General features: G+C 47.7%; 1 long non-coding RNA gene across 1 annotated transcript in view; it reads left to right on the top strand.

The window, feature by feature from the left end:
* LOC109319151 overlaps positions 1-3191 on the top strand; it is a 10527-nt gene extending 7336 nt beyond the window's left edge. Inside the window, exon 3 of the long non-coding RNA XR_002103384.1 lies at positions 3181-3191. This is a non-coding gene — a long non-coding RNA (uncharacterized LOC109319151). The remainder of the gene's footprint in view (positions 1-3180) is intronic.
* Positions 3192-4148: the final 957 nt, after the last annotated feature.

Here is a 4148-nt window from a genome sequence, read left to right as displayed (position 1 = left end):
AGGCACCTGGCTGGGGTCTTATGACCCCTCCCACCCCCAGTGCTCCTTCCTGCCCATGGCAGGGGGTTGTACTAGATGATCTGTCCACATCCCTTCCAACTCATTGATTCTATGATGCTATGATTCTATGAATGTAGTATCAGACTTAACTGATTTGGGTCAAGCCGGTTTATGTAATGTCTGTCCCAGACCCCTTGCTGGTTTAAGATAAATCAGAGTCCCTCAGCATGCCAGCATGCTCTCTGGGCTGGGCAGGGCTCTCTGCTAGACAGCAAAGCCGGCCCCTCCCCTCTGCTCCCTGGCCAGAGCTCTGGCAGAGACTTGCAGGGACAGCAGCATCTGCTGGCTTCCCTGTCCCCCCTCCCCCTGCCCCCTCACCACTGGCTGCTTAAGCAGGGATCCCTTCCTCCTCCCTGCCACAGCAGACCATAGCCAGCATGTGGTATGCTAGCTAATGCTGTGTAAGGCTCCAGCAGAGACTGCAGACACAGCAGAATCTGCCTGGCTTCCCCCTGCCCTGCCCCCCCAGTCAAGCAGGAAATCCCCTCCCATCTCCCACAGCATGGACCTCAGCCCTATGGATCCTAGGCATGTGGTATGCCTAGAGCTGCCTGTGTATGTCTCTCTCTCCAATTTCACTGGGGCAGGCAGACAGAACAGTTACTGCTTAGGGCTCTTTGGAGCTAATCAACAGGTCAGCTTCTAAGCTGTTTTAAGAAGTTTGAAGTAATGGAGAGAGGTCATTGTTTTGCTAATCAGGTGATAAAGACTGTTATCACTATCAGCCCCCAGCTGGCTTGCTTGCCTTCAGTTTGCTGCAGACAGTATAAGAAAGCAGGGAGGGAGATTGAAAAACTGTGTATCATCAACAGATGTATGCACTGCATCACTCCTCCCCACCTGTGGCTCAAAGTGCTCGCCCAGGGCTGGGGGCTGGCAATACTCCCACCCCTTGAGTAGCCAATGGAGAAAAGCCTGGGACCATGCAGGCAGACCTTCCTAATGAAAGAGTCCTGCTGGGGCCTGGCCATGCCCCCTCAGCTCAGTTCCCTGCAGAAGGGAAGGGAGGGCTGCTCTAGTGCCTCCCGGCTTCTATCCTGAGCCACTGCAGGCATGTGCCTGAATTTCCTCAGTCCAGAGAGAATGTCTGTCCAGTTTCAAATCAGTTCAGCCTAGCCAGGTTAGACTAACCTGCAAAGATTGAATCAATTCATGCTCAGGCTTTTTCAATGTCTGTCCCTGGCCTAAAAGGTTTCTCTTAGACATCTTTAAAAATTCCAGCCTAAACCAATACAAGATAGAAGTTAATCCATTTTGACAAACTTGTTAGGGGAGAGGGACTACAAAGCTGCTTCTTGCTATGTAGCTGATAAGCACGATACCTTTCTGCTCCTCCCTTTTCTCAATTCAAAGACAAAATGACCTATTCCACATTTTCACCAGCCCTGTCTGATCATCGGGCATTAGCTGTCAACCCAACAGCATGCACAGCTCAGCAAGAACCCCAAATAGCAGTACATGAGGACAGCCTGTCATGAGAAGTCCTGTACTACATGAACAAGAGTCTCCTTGGAGATAAAGAGCAGGATTCTGCTTTTCAGCTGCAGATAGTGAAGCCCAGGGTTTTTAAGTGTCAAATGGGAGAACTTCCCCTTGGGATGCACTGAATTAAAGAATTTGCTATGTTGTACTAGTGGTGTTTTAAGATCATATATTTTTTATAGAAGCGTAAAAGTTGGGTCAGAAGGGACCTTGTAGATCTTCAAGTCCGACCCCCTGTCTGAGCAGGAGAAAAACTGGGCTCAGATGACTCCAGCCAGGTAGGCATCAAGCCTCTTCTTAAAGACCCCCCAGGGTAGGAGCCAGCACCACTTCCCATATTATATGGCTTTTTCCCCATACATTCCCTAGAGCTAATTAATTTAACTTTCAGAGATTAATTTAACAACTAGCTCTCAGACAGCTAGTTGTTAGCTTCAACTTTTCTTGATGTTCATTTTCTCTCTGCATGTTATTCAAGCTTAATCATATCCCTGTGTACATAAAGTGCTTGAAAGGTTTTTTCCTTCTTCCTTTCTGCTAAGTTTAATATTGATTCCCCTCCCCTTTCCTTCATCAACTCATATGCAAATGCTATATGCCTTTAATTAAAAGCATCTCACCTGCATGCTCATATTAGCAGAACTAGCCAATTCATGCAATAAGTGGTGGGTGAGTGACTGACTACAAAGGAAACAATATGGGAGCTTTAACTAAATGCTTGGTCAAACACCACAGTCAGTGCAGGTGTAGGAAGAAGAGAACTTCAAGCATAGTCCTTACAATGCCCTGGGACTGGAGATATTTCATATCCCTAGTGATAGGAAAGTGAACAGCCCTGCTGGGCTAGTGACAAAGGGGCTCCTCACAGCTCAGAAAGGAATAAAATAACTGTGGTAGCTTGTGGGGTTTGCTGACTTCTTTGCATTGCATACTGATGCATTCATTTGCAGCAGTGTTGCCCTATATTCATGCAGGAGGCCTTTCCAGAACAGGACAGGGTCAGGGAAGTTTGCGTTAATATTTTCTGTTCTGTGTTCCAAGACAGGATTTTGTTGCAGTGCTGGGCCCATTTTATACTTATGTGGCTCCTTGAGCACTGCCCAGTCCTTAATGCATATGTTTATTTCACAACACCCTTGTGATGTAGGGCAGTGCTGCCATCCCCATTTACAGAAAAGGGTCAGAGACAGAGAGATTAAGTGACTTCACCAGCCAGGAAGTCTGTGGTAGAGTGAGGAGTTGAACCTGTATCACCAGCAGACCTGTTAAGGCCCACTAGACTTACCCTTCTTCTCTATCTGTTTTACCAAAAAAAAAGGCCGTTCACACAGACCTATCTACTGTGCCGGGGAACTGTGTTGCAGCACAACAGTCTCCTTACCATGTCATGACATGACTTTGACCTGCTTGTGTACCCAGGTCCAGTGCATGTCACAGTTCAGGGCCAAATATTCTGGTAAAATATCATGTAGCCCAGTCTCTGCAAACAGGAACAAATGATACCATGACAGAATCCCCAGTGTTGATCAGGTGGGCTGCACAGAGAAGCCATCTAGTGCAAAATTAATATGCATATGCATTGTAATCTGTGATTCAGATGATTGACCTGAACTGTTGAGACCCCCACCCCAATCCCAGCATTCATTCCTTTCATTTCTTAAACTATTACTATTCTTGTCAATAGAATGTTTTCCCCTTCACCCTCCTATTTGTTTGCAAATTCAGAAGCAGGATGTTTTCAGTTATGATGTTAGTCTGGGATTTTGGAGACCAGAGTTAAAGGGCAATTCACTATGGGTAAGGCTGGCAGAAGCTGACCCCAACAGGTCTCATCGCAAAATCATTATGGCTAGGGGCAGAAGTTGCACATATACTAGTTTTAAGTGATCAGAAACTGGTTTAAACCTTTAACAAAATAGTTAAGTGCATAGATGCCTTCCAGATTCAAGTTAAATCAAAGTACCCCAGGATTTTGTAGCCCTGGGCTGGGCTGGGCTGTTGGCTCCAGAGAGCAGGGCCCTGCCCTTCTGCTCCCTAAGCTCACTGGCTGGCTGTTGCCTGCCCCAGCCCGTCTTCCCCCACCCTGGGCAAACCCTGGCTGGGGGCTGGGGGCTGGGGCCAGGGAGGGGGGTTAAACTTCCCTTATCACGAGTACAGAGCTGCCCTGCCCTGCCCTGGTTACTTACTGCTGGCTGCAACTGTGGACTACAAATCCCAGAGGCACCTGGAAGCAGGGAGAGGAAGTGATTAGAAACCCTGCAGAGTCCTGCTGCTGTAATTTTGGACTGCAAATCCCAGAGACCTTGGGGGCAGCAGGAAGAGGAAGTGAACACATAGCCCATGCTGGCTGCTTGTCAGAGAGTTGTGCTTAAGTGCCCTTGCCCTTGTCCCCCCTCCCCCGCAACTTCTGGCTTGAGCCAGTGCAGGCTTGTGTCTGCATTTCCTGAGTTATAAGTGAATGTCTGTTCATTTGCTTATTGGTTCAATCTTTGCAGTTTAGACTAACCTGCAAAAACTGAATTAATTCAGCCTCAAGCTTTTTGACTGTCTGTACTTAGCCTGTATCACTGAAGCAGATCTTTTTTCCCCCCTGAGTAAGGACTAGG

The sequence above is a fragment of the Crocodylus porosus genome, unplaced genomic scaffold (assembly GCF_001723895.1).
Source record: "Crocodylus porosus isolate Cpor-Errol unplaced genomic scaffold, CroPor_comp1, whole genome shotgun sequence".
In the NCBI taxonomy this organism is placed as follows: Eukaryota; Metazoa; Chordata; order Crocodylia; family Crocodylidae; genus Crocodylus; species Crocodylus porosus.
The sequence above is the reverse complement of the archived record's forward strand: the minus strand, read 5'-3'. Positions and strand labels throughout refer to the sequence as shown.